The 19,141-nt window shown below is 42.4% G+C and overlaps 1 long non-coding RNA gene and 1 other non-coding gene across 4 annotated transcripts in view; one reads left to right on the forward strand and one right to left on the reverse strand.

Moving 5' to 3' along the window:
* LOC103351145 (uncharacterized) overlaps window positions 1–19,141 on the forward strand; it is a 163,982-nt gene that overhangs the window by 136,144 nt on the left and 8,697 nt on the right. Inside the window, exons 5-6 of one of the 3 annotated variants that reach the window (XR_011380836.1) lie at window positions 72–152; window positions 1,584–1,718. This is a non-coding gene — a long non-coding RNA (uncharacterized lncRNA). Of the gene's footprint in view, window positions 1–71; window positions 153–1,583; window positions 1,725–19,141 lie in introns of those variants that run through there. The other 2 variants (XR_011380844.1, XR_011380838.1) reach the window with 2 other exon arrangements.
* On the reverse strand, window positions 592–695 carry LOC127483882 (U6 spliceosomal RNA). Its single transcript, XR_007910674.1, has one exon. It is a non-coding gene; the product is annotated as a U6 spliceosomal RNA (small nuclear RNA).

Below are 19,141 nucleotides of genomic sequence, written 5' to 3' on the forward strand. Positions count from 1 at the left end.
CATTTGTTGAGAGTTCCCCAACATGTTTAGAGAAGTGTATTTTTCAGTCTTTTTTTTTTTAACATTTACAGAACTGTACTCAGTACAACTCTGAACTTAGTGCCATGTGGGATCACAAGAACTCAAAACCGCACACAAGCATGGCCAATGAGGTAATATGAAATACAAAATGTGTGTGTACTAGTATATGTATGTGAAGAAAGTATGTGGGCGTGGCTTTGTGGCATAGTGGATAAAGCTGCCACCTGCAATGCCAGCATCTCATCTGGGTGCTGGTTCAAGTCCTGGCTGCTCCACTTCCAGTACAACTCCAGAAAAGCAGCAGAAGATGACCCAAATGCTTGGGCCCCTGCACCCATGTGCGAGACCCAGATGAAGCTCCTGACTCCTGGCTTTGGCCTGGCCCACATCTGGCCACTGCAGCCATCTGGGGAGTGAACCAGAGAATAGAACATCTCTCTCTCTCTCTTCCTCCCTCTCTATCTCTCCTCTCTCCCTCTGTAACTCTGACTTTCTGTGTGTGTGTCTTTGTACAAGATTTTATTAAAGATCTTTACAAAGTAACATCCAGACTCAGTACAGCTGCCAAAGAAAAATATGGACCATTTCAGGTATTTGTGTGTGATCCTTGTGTAGAGGCCATGCTAATCTCTGCATCATTCCAGTTTTAGTATACATGCTGCTAAAGTGAGCACATAACTCTGACTTTCTAAAGAAAAGAGTCTCAAGTGAACATAACGAGGTGTTCTGCTGAGATAAGGTTATCTTTAAGGGATGGGGTGATGAATGGATTTTATTTTATGTTTCATTTAAAATTTTTCCCAATGAATCTGTAATATTTGTGTAAGTTATGCCTTAATGGTCCAATAGGAAAGCATCCACTCTGTGTGTGTGTGTGTAACTGCCTTTCAAATAAAGAAAATAAATCTTAAAAAAAAAAAAAAGCAAAGCATCCAATATGGGTTAGGGAGTGCTCACTTATAGCTGAGGGGGCAACCAGGAAGCTTGTCTTGACTGCTGAGGACTTGAGAGGGTGCGAATGGAGTTGGGAATTAGGTCTGTGGACAGGAACGTATAATTAGTATTTGGAAATTCAAGTATCTCTGTTTGACAGGAGTGTGAAGTATAAGTGAGCTGGACATAGACATGAGTCTAGAAGGGGAAATTGGGAACTTACTGGAAAGACTTCTAAATGTTAGAATCAGGAGTTAGGCTTCGAGTCATCAAAGATTCTCTAAGAGAGGAGCATAAGATAAAAAGAAGTACACACTGAGGAGGATGATAGAAAAGGTTTTTAGGCTGGCTTTGGGGGATAGAAGCTAGAGGCAGGGAGACAGATGAGGAAGATGCTCTAAGCACCTAGGCCTAAACTGGCAGGGGCTAGAACTCATTAATGTGGAGGGAATGGGAAGAAAGAAGAACAGAGTGTAAGATGTCAGGAAAAGCACTTGTCTCCCATAGGAACTTACTGATAAGTTCAACAGAGAGACAGGGAAGCCTGTCTAATTTCAGCATGCGAGATGTAATAACAGTAATGAGAATGATATTCAGATGGAGTTTTCAGAATCCTCTGTATTGTGCAGGCACATATGTAAAGTGGATATGATTTGATCGTTGATGGGCTACTACATGTGAAGAACTGCACAGGAGTGGGAGAGCCAAGCTGGTCCACAGACATCACGAGAACATCAGAGCCCAGCAGAGAAGGAGTTCCTGGCTTTCAGGTCTGAAGACAATGTTCTCATCAGGTCACAGCGCAAGGTTTTCCAACCTGGGGGAAGGTCATTTTCCCCTCTAAATGCTGAACTGTACAATGCCCTGAGCACATTTAGCAGATGGAACAGTGAGGGTGGGAGGGGATTTTGGAAATACGTAATTATTTCAATAATTTGATTTTTATTGTTCCCATGAAGCATTTACAAACTAGACTTTAAACCCATTTCAACTCAGAGATGAAGGCGAACTGTGCTACCTTGATGGAAAGAGGGCTAGTCTTTGTGTAGCCTCCTTAAGAGGCTTATAAAATATTTATCCCAATGGACTGCTGGTTAAAACTAAAATTCTTAAGCTTTTCAGAAATCATCACATTCAGGTGCACATCACTTTATGTGAATCCAGCCCTAATTTTCCATTGCCTTCCCTCACAATTTCAATGTTATTTTTACCCCTTCATTTGTTGATCAAGTCCTTTAACTTGGAGACTTTTCTGTCCACCCTTTCCCTACTCCTATGATCAATTATCACTCACCTTAACTGAGGCTGATGACTTTGTCAACAAGCAGAAAAATTACTTCTTTAATATTAATTTCCATACAACAGATTTTTGTCAAATTAAAACAAGATAGATACAAAATGACTAAACTTGCAATCCCATATGGACATGAAATAACCCATGCAAAAGGACTTTCTTGATACGATATCAGTCATACACATGTGACAACTTGTGTATGAGAGAGGACCAAAAGCATAGCAAAGTTTGGGGACCTACAACCCCCACCCCTGCTGGTGCTGTGGGAACCTGGAGCTATGCAGTAAATAAAATGTGTTCCCTCAATGAGCCGCCTGTAGAAAGACTTAGAAACCAATATAAAGGTAGTTCTGGCCTTTTGAATAAATACTGAGAGTGGGTTCTCAGTGAGGGTCTTGACTTGGTATAACTAGATATAGCTATGTCAGACTTATTGGCAACATAATAGTTGAAAGAAGGTATTCTTTTGTTCTATAAAGTCAATAATTACTTCTTAGTAACTTCCTGGGTCTCTTGGGCTTTCCGAGCAAAGCCACACAATGCCACTACCTTTCATTACATATGATGGATATCTCTAGCCTCTGCCAATAGGGAGCTGGTGTGGGTGCCTGAGCACCACCCCTCATTCATCTTCAGGACAATGACATGCTGATGCATTGACAGCAAGCTCCAAATACTGTGCAAAGATAAGTTGACTATAACAGCACAAAATCAAGCAATCATTTATTGAGTGTCTACTGTATAAAGAGTACTGCACTCAAATCCCAGAAAGGGTGTTTTCAGTCAGGTTGTCAATTATTCAGCAAGTGCTTATGAACACTTTCTCCACCAGGTGTTGGGAATCTTGTGATGATGAACGCACTGGCAATATAATCCGTGTGATGCAAGAATGCTTTCACACCACACCCAAGTCCAGGCTGCTTGATCTTTCTTGCCTTAGAAAAGGCTACAGAAGTGATATTAAAGCCACTGCCTGCGTCTCCCAACCAAAGTGATTTTCCCCTAGCAGTGCATCTCATCTTTAGAACATTAGTGTCATCCTCAGCACTTCCAAGCTTCTTTCTCTCCCTATCTGACAGCAGTCCTGAGAGATAGAGACAGATAATACCCTCATCTCAGACTTGGGGAAGCTGAGTCAGAGAAAGGTGGAAGAGGTTTTCTCAAATCATGTGGAAGGACAGAGGCCAAACCAGAATTCTTGGCTCCTTGAACTCTGACTTATGGAACTTCATGAAAATGCTTTCTAACCAAGAAACAGTAAGGCAATCCGTGATCTTAAAGTTCTGTCATCTCAGTGGCATTAGAGAAAGACCAGTTATGTGGGAAGGAAAGTGAAGGATAAACAGATTAACTAAACAGTTAATCCATCAGAAATAACCCGTGGAAATTGCTTGAGGTCATTCAAAGAAGGACTCCTGGGTCAAAGAGTTTGAAGTAAACTACTAGGAAGGTATAGAAGTCTGGGTCCACCAAAACATCTCCAGTGAGAGCCTGAGGATTGGTCATCATTTTTATAGACCAACTGTGCTTAAAACATGATCAGCAATGGGAATTAATTTGTTCCTTAAACCTAGCACTTTCCCATCCTCCCTCTGGACTGACTAAATATGAAAAGCAGCTGTAATTGAAAAGGTGAGTGTGTATGATGGTCATTTCTAAGGACTATGCTCTTTGTAATTGGGGGAGGGAAGCCATATGTGTGTGAAGTGACACGTTTCCTTCATGATTGAATTGTTTCCATGGCTCAAGAGGCTCAGAGCTGGTCACAGGCAGACGTGCCCTCAATGCCTCCAGCCATCTCTGTCCTGTCCAGCTGCCAGGACTGCTTGGACAGAGATTGGAAAGTACATGGTGTTTGCTGCCCTTCAGCCATGCCTGGTGACCATGCAGTGCCCATGTCTTTCAGAGCAAGACAGGAACCTGCAGTCCCATGTGTAGTGGATGTTCTCGCGTGCAGATCCTACATTTCCCCTTGATTTAGATTGCCCAGGGGAGCAGGAATGTGACAGGCAGGGCCAGGTGAGTTTCCTGGTGGAGAGTAGTGTTAGAGAAGAGTTAAACAACAGAAATGGGGTGGCAAGCCAGAAGTCCTAGAAACTCTGGACAGCTTTACCAGATAGTCTGTTGCTAAGAGTATGTCCAGTATTTACCAATAAGCATGCTTTGGGGTTTAGGAACAATTTCTGGGAAGAGTGAAATTATACAGAACTGAACCTAGTTTTAAACACCAAAATTGCCTTTTTTTTTTTTTTTTTTGACAGGCAGAGTGGATAGTGAGAGAGAGAGACAGAGACAAAGTACTTCCTTTTTGCCGTTGGTTCACCCCCTAATGGCCACCACAGCTGGCGCGCTGCGGCCGGCACATCGCACTGATCCGATGGCAGGAGCCAGGTGCTTCTCCTGGTCTCCCATGAGGTGCAGGGTCCAAACACTTGGGCCATCCTCCACTGCCTTCCCGGGCCACAGCAGAGAGCTGGCCTGGAAGAGGGGCAACAGGACAGAATCCGGTGTGCTGGCGCCTCTAGGTGGAGGATTAGCCTATTGAGCCGTGACGCCGGCGAAAATTGCCTTTTGTTTGAATGACCAACCAGTGAATTTGTAAGTGAAAAGCATAGATAATGACATAGTTAGAATGTTTTTAAGGACATCAGGAAAATGGCCCTCCTTCCAAAATAATCATACCCCTCTTTTATCCCACCGCCATCCTACTAAGACCCCTACCCTCCCAGCATTCATGATATACTTCCTCTAAATTTCTCCTTATCTAGGCTTTTCTTTTAACAGATAAATATCTCCCAAATAGGTTTCTTGTTAACACCTTCACTCTTACTGGCCATGACCTCTTCAGCTTGCCATCAGCCCTAATTCCACAAGAGACCTCTCGGAATTTGGAAGAATGACATGAACAGGATGACCTTGGAGGAAAAGAGAGAAAAGGGGAGCAAGGTGTCCCAGAAAGGGAATCAGGGGATTCTTAACATAACACCCTTCCCTACTCCATCTAGGGCGGCCCCAACCATGTGAGGCATGAATCTGTAAAACTGGCTAAAGGAAACCTTTGTAAGCACAGAACCTCTTTCCACAGCAAGTCTTCAGGGAATTTCTGTAAGTCACTATTAGAAGGTATAATGAGCTTGAAGAAGGTGTTTAGATGATGCATATGCCATGTGTGAGCACATGTGTGCACATGTACATAAACACTTGTATGTTTGTACAACTGCTCCCTCTGAGGCGAGGTTGATCTCCCTTCAGCCTAGCTTTGCAATGGTTAGTTTTCTGTAAATAAGGACTCTAAGCAATGTGGGTATCTCACTAGATTCTTCACCATGAATGTCCTATGTGAAAATTGACCTCTGTTTGATATCTCAGCTATTTTAAAGCTACACATCTAATTCCTCAGCTCTGTTAATCTGTAAAGGCTAAAATGTCCTGGCTTCCAGGCTCTGTGGGACTTTTCTGACAAGGAAAGCTGGTGTCAGGGAATAATTAGGTTCTGTTTGAGATGGAGAGGCAAATGTCAAGAGCTTATTATCTCTGGTCACCATGTTAGACATGAAATGCTATAGAAAATAACACATATGCAGAATGTTCAAGTCAATGGGAATAATTGTGTTGGATAAAGTGAAATTAATTCGCATCTTTTCAAAGCCTCTAGGTTTTAGAGAATGGACCCCAAGTAAACCAAAAATGTACCAGATCAGTTTCTCTGTAGAGAGCTAAACTAAAAGGCTAGGTCTTGGCATAAAAACAAGTTGATTTTTAGACCCAGGTAAGAGATTTCTACCAGTGACAGCCTTCACCACACCCTTGATGATATTATATCACAGATATTACACATATCCTTCAGTCTATCTCTTTCACCTCATCTTCACAAAGATCTAAGCATTAAGTCATTAAGAACACACTCAAAGCATATCAGACTTTTGGAGAGAATGAGAGCTGACTTGTAATTTGCAATCCATTTAAGTACTCTATGAAACTCAAGAGAAACCACTATTTTAGGTCTCTGTCACATGGAGAATAAATGAATACCTCCAGATCTCAACTCCAAAGTAGTCAGCCCTTATCTGATTGAAATAAAAATGATAACATTTTAATTTTTATATGGAGACTGAAAGTTGTGGGAGTATGGAGAAGAAAAAATCTTGAGCAAACCTGAGAAAATAAGAAACCTTCAGTGTATATGTCTATGAATGATAACATAGCACTTACGCATGGATATATCTTACCCAAGGCTGGCTGGGGTTCATTAAGTTCTTCCTTCCTTCCTTCCTTCCTTCCTTCCTTCCTTCCTTCCTTCCTTCCTTCCAAGATTTTATTTATTTATTTGACAGGCAGAATTACAGAGAGAGAGAGGGAGAGACAGAAAGGTCTTCCATCTGCTGGTTCACTCCCCCAAATGGCTGCAATGGCCAGAGCTGGGCCAATCTGAAGCCAGGTTTCCCATGTGGGTACAGGGGCCCAACCACTTGGGCCATCTTCCACTGCTTTCTCAGGCTGTAAGCAGAGAGCTAGATCAGAAGAGGAGCAGCCAGAACTCGAACCGGCGTCCATAAGGGATGCCAGCACCATAGGCAGAGGCTTAGCCTACCATGCCACAACACAGGTCCCCATATGCTTCTTTTCATCACAAATTGTCACTGTGTCAAGTAGCATGCCTTGAGTGCCCAGTGTTCAGGGTGGGTGTACCTTAACTTGAATTAGTAAGAGCACTTAGCCTGAAGGCATGGGATAGAGAGAGGAAATTACATTGTATACCCAAATGTCGCTAGAAAGACTTTAGTGCATTCCTTAACATTTTCATTTTGTCTATAGATTAAAAATTTTTGGTAACATCCTCTCTCTCTCAATTTATGTAGCTGATTGGCTGGTTTGAATTATAGCTTCTCATTTATACTTAGAGAAATGGAGGAACAGAGAGGTTAGGTGATTTGTTCAAGGTCACCAACAGCAGAGTTGAAGTTAGAAAGGACTGCTTCTTGAATCTCTGGGCACTGAGCCAGTCTGCCTCTCCTCATTTTAGCCTGAATGTCACATACCTTTATTTGAATTCATTTTTATTTCAAGTTCTGTCTGTATGCAATGTGTACATGAACTGTGTATCTCAGCCCTACTGCTGAAAGCAGCAGCTGCTATTTCAAGCAGGCAACTCCATTCTCCTTTGGAACAAGGCTGTGTTGAATCCCAGGTCTGGCTTTGCAAACTGGTCCCAGGTGCTGTGTGTGTGTGTGTGTGTGTGTGTGTGGTATGCACATGAAGATAATCTTGAGAGCCTGAATGGGTCCAGGACCCCTGTGAGAGCAGCATCTTTAAATGTAATCCTATCCCAAAGAGATAAAGTCACAGTCACTCACGTAAAGGTTGCACCCCAAGCTCTGACATGTGCTGCCCTGCCCTTGTTCCTGTAGAGGCCCCACGGGGAGTCTTCAAAAAGGAGCCCTTTGGCTGACAAGGAATTGACTTGTCACCGCTGCATTTGGACCTACTCAGCAGAATGTGCCTTCCCAAGGTGGCCCAAAGGGTAAAACCCTTTATACACAGTGACTCATCACTAATCTCTAGCTAACTGGGAATTTAAATCAAACCCACTGTAAAAGACCAAAGTGTGTGAAATGAGAGTTCAGTCTGGGGCAGAAGCTATTTGGGTCAGCAGGAGGGTTCAGGCCTGAGCCTAAACATGCATTTTGTCCCCCTAAGCTTTCCCAGCAGCATTTGATGTTCTCTCACCATCTGCAGGCCTTTGGCTTGTCTTTACTGCCATTTTCAGCCACCATTTTAATCTTCTGCCTTGTGGCTTTTCATTTCTGCTGCCCGGTGTCACTCATCTCCTTCTCTTTCCCAGCTTTCTGAGCCAGGACCAAAGGTTGTTTAAGGTCCCTAAAAATTAACTTTAGTCTCCCACAAGGTGAACTGTTGCTTTCTGATGAAGCCTCACACTCCCAATGAGCTTGTGAAAATTACAACACAAAAATAGTCTGATCCTTATTGTGTGAGGTTTAAGAGTTTTGGTGCACTCTGCCCCAAACTGCTCCCTCCAGTATCTTTCTTATTTTTTTTCCTTCCTTATAAATGCAGTTACTCACTTCGGAACCTTTCCAAAGAATTCTTTTAGGTGATTCCTAGGACATTTCTTACAATGTCTCTTAAGATTTGCAACAGTTAGGTTTGGAACATTTGCTGAAAACTACAAAGTGGCTCTCTCCTCCTTGCTCTCTTTGGATGGGATGATACAAAGCAGTAAGGAAGTGAGGGAAGTATCCCTGCTGAAGTTATGAACATTTTAGTGGACTGTGATTATGCAACTCCCTGCTTTTCCTCCCAAACCAGGTTACATCTTAGGAGGCTGGAATCAATGATTCAAGGCCATCGTGGAGTTGGTTTAAACAAATCCTTGGGATACCTACTGCTCTGATTCAGTCTCCAAACTATCCTCCAATCAGAGGATGACCTCAAGCTGAGTCCCTGAGCAGCTCGAACATACTGACCTAAGCTTCAGAACCAACCCCCTCAAAAAAAGAAAATTATTAAATCAGTAAGAGCCATCACTATGTTATTGCCTTGCCAAGTGTCTTCAGGATGACCCACTGGTAGAGAACATTATCACCTCTGTAAATCAGGAAGATGCAGTCAATGGAATTACATTGATATTCTCTTTCCTGATACAACACATTCATTTGTTCATTTCCTATAGGTAACGAGCAGATGGCCATGTAAAGTAATGTGACAGGAACACTAATATGTAAGCAAGAGGATTTTTAGGGGAAAATATATGTACTAAAATATTTATAAAATAAAGAAGTAATATGATTCATAAGTGAATAATAAACAATATCTATTTAGCACGCATTATTTACCTGGTTCAGTTTGTGCATGTATTTTATTGAGGCAAAATGCACATTTTCCATCTTAACCACTTTAAGTGTACAGTTTGGAGCATTAAGTACACTCACATGGCTGTGCAGCCATCACCACTATCCATCCTAACCCCCATTCCTGCCCACCTCTATCCAGCCCTGGCAACAATTCTGTGCCTCTGCAAATTCAATACTCTAGGTACCCCATGTAAGTGGAATGCTGCAATATTTTTTATTTTGTGAAGATCTGAGGACATGATATGTATTACATCATTTAGTCATTATAATAGTCCTGTGAAGTAAGGACTCTAGTTTCCCCATTTTACAGATAAAGAAATTAAAATACAGAAAGGTTGTTCAGAGATCAGAGAAAGGAAAGATCTCCCTTAATGTGGTTCTCTGGCCCCAGAAGCACATTAGCCATTTCAAAGGAATCCAACCATCCCTTGTGGAGGCTGAGGGGCCACCTGTCAGCCCCCTCTCAGTTTCTACTTAAGGGCTGAGCAACTGGACCTGGTGCTTCTGCAGAAGAGGGAATGTGCTGAATGAGTTAAGCATCCCTTGTACTCTCCCTCCCCTCGGCACTCGAGAAGGCTGAGCTGGTGACCCGGGCAGAATCCGAGCCAAAGGATTAATCCATCACAATGAGACGTTCTATTTTGGGCAGGCGGCGAGAGCAGATGCTTGGTGCCTGCACTTCGCCAAAGCAGCGCACAAGGGCGGGCGCTCACACAGCCCCTCGCACCCCTATCTCCAACTCCATTCTGCTGCCCAAGGAGGACAAAGACAGAGGCAGAGGGTGCCCAGTTGCCGTCTTAGGCTCTCAAACCAGACTTGCTGGCGCCTGAGGGAATTCTTAGATGGGCCTTTGTAAGAGACCCTTTTTTTTTTGGCTATGTTAAAGTCTGGAAAAGCCCCCTGGAATTCCTTGTGTTTTTTCCAACTCCAACCCACTTCTTTTTACGAACTTTTTATTTATATAAAAGGAACAAATTTCATGTATTTCATATATACACCTTTATGAGCATGATGGTACTTCCCATCCTATCCTCCCTCTCTCCCTCCCTCTCTTGCCCCCACCCTATCTCCCCTTTCTTATTTTTTCTTTTAATTTTTACAGTGACATACTTTCTGCTTACTTTATAAATTGAAAAGCTTAATCTCCCAGTAAATAAAGAATTCAACAAGTAGTAAGTAGAAAAACCGCTTTTCCTCAAGAGTATAAATAAGGGCTATAAATAATAAAACTCAAATGTCAGTTTCACTCATATACATCACATGTTTTGGTATTCTGTATATTAGTTACCACAAACCAGGAAAAATATGTGATATTTTTCTTTGGGGGACTGGCTTGTTTCACTAAGCTTTATGGTCCCCAACTGCATTCATTTTGTGTGAAAGACAGAATTTCATTATTTTTTACAGCTGAGTAGTATCCTTATTAGATACTCCAGTATCTAATAGACCCTCCAGTCTCTCAGCCCCTCTACTATGTCCCAGATGGCTGTGGATTTTTCTCCTAAATCCATCATGGATGTCTAAATTACCACCCCAGTTCTAAATTAGGGAAAGAAAATAAACTCACTGCTACTGTTCCCAAACATAATTTCAAAGAGTTTTGGTGGCCATAAAGTCTAGAGTTGTTTTGTTTTATTTTTTTAGTGTGAAATAACAATTCTGTGCCTCTCTGATATTTTAGCTTGCCTCCCTCCTCCCATACCCTTTTACCCATTTGATTTCCTGTCTTCCTTGAACTTGACAGAGCAACCCAGTGATTCACTCAGTGACTGCACTCCCAAGGTATGCCAGAAGGAGAAGAAAAAGAACAAAAACCAATAGTCAGATATTTTGGGTTAGAAAGATCAAGTTTACAATGAAATTGCTTTTTAAAATCAGTCTCCAAGGTTTGACTACTCCTTTGAAGGTGTTAGTCCCTCTCAGGCAAAGAGAGGCATAGTTTGGATCACAGAATAAAACATTATGCATGCCATTTTGGAGATTCCATAAGAAAGTTTTCAACTCCAAAGCTTTAACTATTATTTGGGGGGGGGGGGGGCAGGCAGAGTGGATAGTGAGAGAGAGAGAGAGAGAGAGAGAGAGAGAAAGGTCTTCCTTTTTGCCATTGGTTCACCCTCCAATGGCCGCTGCGGCTGGCCTGCTGCAACCAGCACATTGCACTGATCCGAAGCCAGGAGCCAGGTGCTTCTCCTGGTCTCCCATGCGGGTGCAGGGCCCAAAGACTTGGGCCATCCTCCACTGCACTCCCAGGCGATAGCAGAGAGCTGGCCTGGAGGAGGGGAAACTAGGACAGAATCCGGTGCCCCGACCGGGACTAGAACCTGGTGTGCCAGCACCACAAGGCGGAGGATTAGCCTATTGAGCCGCGGCGCCGGCCTAGCTATTTCAATATCTAAAATGAAGGTTAGTATAACTTGTAGATTGGTAAAGTGTTATCTTTATTTTGTGGATAGTGTTGACTTGGTTATAAAAGTGACTGGAATTATCACTCCTGAATTTCCTAGTCCTATCAGCAAATCTGTAGAACCTAATTTCTAATTAATGACTTCCCCTGTTTCTATCTAGATCACTCATTTCTCTGAAGACTTGATTTCTCTGAAGATTAGTTAATGAAGTTCTTTGGTCAAATGTCAGACATAGTCTATATTCCAGGGTCAGGAGAAGCTCTAAAAGCTTCTAAAACACTGTCAAGCACATACTTTATAGATATAAATGATAATTCAAAAGACTGGAGCTTTCTGTTTCTGCTGGACTTCTATGAATGGAAACAGGCTCATCCTGCTGCCCTCTGCCTACTACCTCCGACACATCCTTATTGGACCTACACTGGAAATGAACTACTCAGGGAGACTGTCTTGCCAAGCTGAAAGTGGAAGCATATTAAGTACTTTTAAGGTACATGAACAATTCAGACTACATGTGGATGATAGTCAAACTATGCATCTAGTGAACTAGTCACATTTGCTTTATAACTAAGAAGTCAGAAAAGATCTTCTCCTGGCTTGTCTGTTTTTTTTTTCTTTTTTCTTTTGACAGGCAGAGTGGACAGTGAGATACAGAGAGAGAGAGAGAGAAAGGTCTTCTTTTGCCGTTTGTTCACCATCCAATGGCCACCGTGGCTGGCACATCGCGCTGATCCGAAGCGGGGAGCCAGGTGCTTCTCCTGGTCTCCCATGCGGGTGCAGGGCCCAAGGACTTGGGCCATCCTCCACTGCACGCCCAGGCCATAGCAGAGAGCTAGCCTGGAAGAGGGGCAACCGGGACTGAATCCGCTGCCCCGGCGGGGACTAGAATCTGGTGTGCTGGCGCCGCAAGGCGGAGGATTAGCCTAGTGAGCAGAGGCACCGGCCCGCCTTGTCTGTTCTTAAAGACTTCTCCATTACTAATGTTCACCCTTTCCCTTGGTCCTATGGTTTTTCTCTTCTTCAATTCCAGGCGCTCGCTCTCTCTCTCGCTCTCTCTCTCTCTCTCTCTCTCTCTCTAAGACTTGACTTCTCTTGCAGACTCTATCCCACTCTCATTCCAAGACATGGAATCACTTTTTACCCACCCCAACCCATTGCTGGTCATTGGTATTATGGAAAGCAGAAGTTGGCCAGGCCTTTGAAATGATATAGTGCAGTGATTTTTAAACAATGTTCAAAGGGCCTTGGGGTACCTTGCTGGCAAGTAACCAAAGCCACTGGGTGTGTACATGTGTGTATGAGTGAGTGTCCATGGTACTGAGTATTTGGAAAAGCAGATTCACAAAAGTCCCTTATGCACAAGTAAAGGAGTCTTCAAAATTTTCATTAAAAAGAATATTATGAAAAAACTATGGATGGATTTCAAAATTTTTTGCACCAAAATTTATCTTTTAATTCTGTTTTCCATGAACTTTTTGAAATATATTCGTACTTAACCAGAACCTGAGACTGTTATCTGTTTATTTGAAGGAGTACTTCATTGTTTGATACAATAATTCTATTATTTTTTAAAAAGTCATCGGGGGCACAGACATTTGGAGCAGCAGTTAATCTGCCTCTTGACATGCCCACATCCAGTATCACAGTGCTGGTTCCAAACCAGCTCTGCTTGCCATCCAGCTTTCTGCTAATGTGCACTTTGGCAGCAAATGATGACTCAACTTGTTGAGTCCCTGTCATCCATGTAGGAGACCCAGACTGAGTTCCTGTCTTCTAGCTCCTGGTGTGTCAATCTGGCCCAGTCCTGGCAGTTGGAGCCACCTGGAGAGTGAACCAGTGGATTGATGATCTCTCTTAGTTCTCTCTCTCTTTCTCTCTCTCTCTCTCTCTCTCTCTCTGTCTCCTCTCTCTCTTCATTCCCAATAAAATGAAAACAAGTAAATAAAATTTATATAAACATAATTACCTTTAAATCACAATGATCACAACCTCTTTATTATCCAAACACTGTGCCCAGGTGAGCTTTCCATGCCTACATTATTCCACAAGGAAGAGCTCCCTCCTGGCTTCAGCCCTAAATAAAGAGGACAGAGCCTTGTGACTCCATCTGGGCCAAGGTGGGTTATTGCCAAAAATAACCTGGCATCAGGGGATTCAAACTCTTTGCCTTCAAGTTCTGGCATTCTAGTAAGGGCTGAGTTGGAACTGTCACAGGGAAACTCAGCAGGCAAGGGACAGTAAATGCAATTCAGCACTTGGTTAAAACTAGAGCATGGCTCAAAAATGATCACAATGAAAAGACCTTGCTAGCACCTTTCTTTAAACAAATATATACACAGTGCTAAATACTTTTGTATTGGGTCTTGAATTTTTGTTGCTTGAACACTGTTGGAAAACTAAGAATCACCTGACTGCTCTAAATTGTACATTTTTCTTTAGAAAGAATATTTTCCTGGTAGTCTAGATATCTGTGTATAAGCAAACATAACTGCCACTTTTAAGAGAAGAATGCCTATGTTCTTCACACTTAAAGTACTTCAAAGCAGCTTACCCAGAACACGATACATACTTTATAAGTGAGATTCAGTTGCAGTTCCTAAGGAAATTCCAGACTCATTCTGGACAAGAGTAGTTGCTAATGTTTATAATGATAATACTGTTTATGGAGTACTTCTATATGCAGGTGCTGGGTACAATATAATCTGTACAACCTCTCCAAGATAAGTTCTTTCACTATCCCCATTCTACAGAAGAAAGCACTGACATTAAAGTTCAAGAAGAAACTTATCCAAAGCTTAAATGTGGCAAAAGTGGGAATCAAGCAAAAGTTATTTGATTCCAAAATTTATATTCTTTATCGCTATGCTGTATACATGGAATCTTCAAAAAATGTATGAAAAGGGCTTGGCATTGTGGCATGGCAGGGTAAGCTGCTGTCTTCAGAGCTGGCATCCCATATGGGTGCCGCTTTGAGTCCCACCTGCTCCACTTTCAATACAGCACCTTGCTAAATGTGCCTGGGAAAGCAGTGGAGGATAGCCTGAGTGCTGGGGGCCCTGTATCCACACGGGAAACCTGGAAGAAGCTCCTGGCTCCTGGATTTATCCTGGACCAGCTCTGGCCATTGTGCCATTTGGGTAGTGAACCAGCAGATTGGAGACCTCTTTCTTACTTGTTCTCTCTCTGTCTCTCCCTCTTTCTGTAACTCTGCTTTTAAACAAGTAAAAATATTTTAAAAAAAAAAAGGTTATGAAAAATGCACATCATATTTTACTTCTGTTTTCCTACAAAGTTTTGGAAGCATCCTTTTACTATTACGCTGCCACGATTTGAATGTACGACACAGGCCTTGGTAGAGACCAAGGTAAGAGAGTATGAGAGAACAAGAACCCTATCTGGGCTTCTATCCTCAATGCCAAGATACTCCTTGTTCAATCAGTGATAAATGAAGAGAAGCATAAGCTCAAGAGATTTATTTTGAATCAATAAGTCTCTTGACATGTCTTGTCAAAATAGTCAAATACCTAAGACATTGCCCAGACCCAGCTGCCAGTACCAGCCCTTGAGCCACTAAGCCATAAATCAAAGAGATTCCAACAAACATGAGCTAGGAGATACCAAAGCCAAACAAAACAGAAAACAAGAGACTCAAAAAATATGGATGGCATGTGAATAACTCATACATTCAGCTGTTGTGCATTGAGGACATAATTGAGTGCTGAGCTTTGGCATTCCTACATATCTCATTCCCTTCCTTTCTCCACACCCATACCTCTCCATCAACCAGTTGTCTAGCCAACTGCAGAGACAACTGGCTTTTTTCTCTCTCTCTCACCCCAGCCCTCTCACTGTCATGCTGTTTCTCAGTATCATATCTACATTTGACACTGAGAACATATTACATATAATTTTACTTGGCAACTAACGTGGTAGAATGGACTTTATGGTAGGTAATTCAGTGGCCTCATTTCCTAAGTGATGAAGGAGGGAGCAGAGTACAGCATCTCCTCTGCACACTAAATGTCCTAGTGTGGGGACGTTTATCCCAGAGGGATCCTCTTAGAACTGTTATAGATAAGTGTAAAATTTTAAAGTGTGTAGAAAACACCCAGGGATTTTATTATAAGGCAAAGTCTAACTCATTAGATGAGACCTGAGATTCTGTACTTCCAGCATCCAGGTAATGCTACCTACAGAGACAGGCCTGAGGACCAAACTACCAAAAACCTAGAATATGGAGAAGAAGACAGGGATCTGAGGAATATGAGGGAAAGAGAGGAAAGAACCCCCTTTATCCAAAAGATATGTCTGAATTATTATAAAACAAGGAGAATAGGAGATGGGAGGATATGAGCTCTACTTATTCTGACAAAACTGTCTAAAATAATTGAATGAATCTAAGTCTCCCCAGAATTTGTGGTCTCATCTAGCAATGTCTTGATTTTGTGTGGGTTATTGTGGAATGATCTAGATTAGTTCTTCTCAAGCTTCATTGCGTGTTTAGAATCACTGGAGTGTTAAACTGTATTCACCCTGTTTTCATCCAAAAAAAAAATCTTAGTATCTGGAGTTGAGACCCTGTTTCCAAGTTTGTTTGTTTGAATTTCTCTAGGTGGAGAACCATTGGTGTGATTATTCTGTAGGTGGGCCATACTCTGACTGGGAAAGGGCTAAACCCAGAGTCTGATTCAATGGAACAAATTGCCCTACTTAGCTGAAGAACTTAAGCTTGGTCATTTTGCTATTTTGGGATTGCTGAACTCTACTTGCAGATGATTTTCAGAGTGATACCAGGTAGACTCATGAATAGAACATTCTCAGCCAAAGTCTGGTTATAAACTTTCCTTGCTTCTCTTGTATATTCTATTTTTACTTTTCCTGTTTTGTATGTTACCCAAATTCAGCTGTTTGAGTAAAATGGTTCCGAGAAGATAAACTCCTTGAAGTTTGGAGAAAAACTTAATTTTGGTATTGAAAGACCATTCAGACTCAATCCTTGGCTTCCAGTTTTTATCAATTCAGATCTATAGGCATTGCTCATAAAGACCAAAGAGGGCAGAATTGCCTACTTGTTGATCTGAATTCACACTCTGAGGAGCTGCTGGAAGAGGCAGTGTGTAGGATTGAACTTCCCAGTTCATTGATCATCATCAGTCAACAGATGCCGTATGTATGATCAGGGTTCTCCAGGGAAATAGAACCAATGGGACACGCACACACAAACACACACATCCACCCCATACTTATGGATACATTATAAACATCCCTAATCAAGAAATCCAAAATCTGAAATACTCCTAAATGCAAAACTTTTTTGAGTGATGTCACCATTATAGATGCTGAGAAGTCCCAATATCTGCAGTTGGCAAGCTGGAGACCCAGAAGGGCCCAATTGGACAGCCTGACAACCAGGAGAACTGATGGCTGTAGTTTCAGTTTGAGTCTGAATCTGAAGGCAGAAGACTGAAGTCTCAGCTCAAAGACAGACTGAGGAAGCTCCAGTTCTCTTTGGGCCCTGAACATTGCATAAGGACTACTCACATGGGGAAGGCAATCTGCTTTACTTGGTCCACCGATTTAAATGTTCACCTCATCCAGAAACACCCTCTTAGGTACATCTAGAATAAAGTTTGACAAAATATCTGGGCACTTCATGGCCTATTGAAGATGACACATAAAATTAACGACCATGCTACAGGATCTCACAGAAAGAGCCTTTCAAAACAACTCCATTACTTACTATCACCTGAGAAAGGTTACCAGTGAAGACTAAGCAGTTTGCAAGTAGGCTAAAATTATCTTAAGTGTTCTTTAAACATCTTCCAACAGCAATAGTGTGTATCTGTATTCTCCCACTTTCCCTTAATGTTCCAGAATGCCAATATAAAGACATGATCCAGGGCCAACATTGTGGTATAATAGGTAAAGGCATAGCCTGTGATACTGGCATCCCATATGGGAGCCTGTTCAAGTCCCAGCTATTCCACTTCTGATCAAGCTCCCTGCTAATGGCCTGGGGAAAGCAGCAGAGGATGGCCTAAAGTACTTGGGCCCTTACTACCCACATTGGAGACTCAGATGACTCTTGTAGCTCCTGGCTTTGGCTTGTCTCGTCTCTGGCCATTGTGGCCATCTGGGGAGAAAAACCAGCAGACAAAAGATTCTCTCTCTTCCTCTCTCCCTTTCTCCCTCTCCCTTCATCCCTCTCTTCCTCTCCCCCTCTCACCCTCTCCCTCCTCCTCTCCCTCTCCTTCTCCTTCTCTCTCTGTAATAACTCTTTCAAATATATAAATAAACCTTAAAAAAAAAAAGACATGATCCCTCTATGGTAGCCAGAATTCCTGGCTTTTGTTTTTCTTTCCTATATCTCTCCCAACTATGTCCTACCACTCCTCCAGAGCCAGTTTATATTTCACCTTCTTTATGAAGTATGTACTAGTCACTTCAGTTCACTTTCATCTTTGTTTCTTCAGCTTTGTAGCCCTTATTACTGTTCATAAAGTTTTTTGGCTTATTATCATATACTTTGTGATCCTTCTTGTATCAAAGCTGATACAAATCAGAGGAATCAAAAGCAGGGACATTGGAATCATATATTCCAGGTTCAAATCTGATTATACTACTTACTGGATGCATAGCCCTGGGCATATATTTAACTCCTCTGACTTTAGAGTTTTGTAGTAATAATATAAGCCATGATAATGCACAAATCAAACTCATAGAAACAGTGGTTGCCAAAGACTGGTTGTAGGGGAAATGGAGAGATGTTTGTCAAAAGGTTAAAAAAAGAACTTTTCAGAGAAGTAATAAAGGTTAAATGAGTGAGAATAATGACAGTATAACCGTATTTTTTTAAAGATTTATTTTATTTTATTTGAAAGACAGAATTACAGAGAGATGTAGAGACAGAGAGAGAGGTCTTCCATCCGCTTATTCGCTCCCCAGGTGGCTTCAATGGCCAGAGCTATGTCGATCCAAATCCAGGAGCCAGGAGCTTCTTCCAGGTCTCCCACATGGGTGCAGGGGCACAAGCACTTAGGCCATCTTCTACTGCTTCCCAGGCCACAGCAGAGAGCTGGATCAGAAGAGGAGCAGCTGGGTCTCGAACTGGCGCCTATATGGGATGCCAGCGCTTCAGGCCAGGGCTTTAACCTGCTGCGCCACAGCACCGGTCCCAATATAACCTTATTTTTATGTGTGACCCCAATGGTCTTATTTCAGATTAGTGTGAAAATACTGAGTTCAGGGGCCAGGGCTGTGGCATAGTAGGTTAAGCCTCTGCCTGTGGTACCAGCATCTGATATAGGTGCTGGTTCATGTCCCAGCTGCTCCTCTTCCCATCTAGCTCTTTACTAATGGCCTGGGAAGGCAGTGGAAGTGCTTGGACCCCTGCACCCACGTGGGAGACCTGGAAGAATCTCTTGGCTTCTTGGCTATGGATGGTCCCAGCTCCAACTGTTGTGGCCATTTGGGGAGTGAAGCAGCAGATGGAAGACCTCTCTCTCTCTTCTCTCTCTCTCCCTCTGTCTGTAACTCTGCCTCTCAAATAAATAAAGAAAATCTTTAAAAAAAAAAAAGTTGATTTCAAAATAAAGCAAAATTTTTACTCACTTTTG

Source organism: Oryctolagus cuniculus, chromosome 12 (assembly GCF_964237555.1).
Source record: "Oryctolagus cuniculus chromosome 12, mOryCun1.1, whole genome shotgun sequence".
In the NCBI taxonomy this organism is placed as follows: domain Eukaryota; kingdom Metazoa; phylum Chordata; class Mammalia; order Lagomorpha; family Leporidae; genus Oryctolagus; species Oryctolagus cuniculus.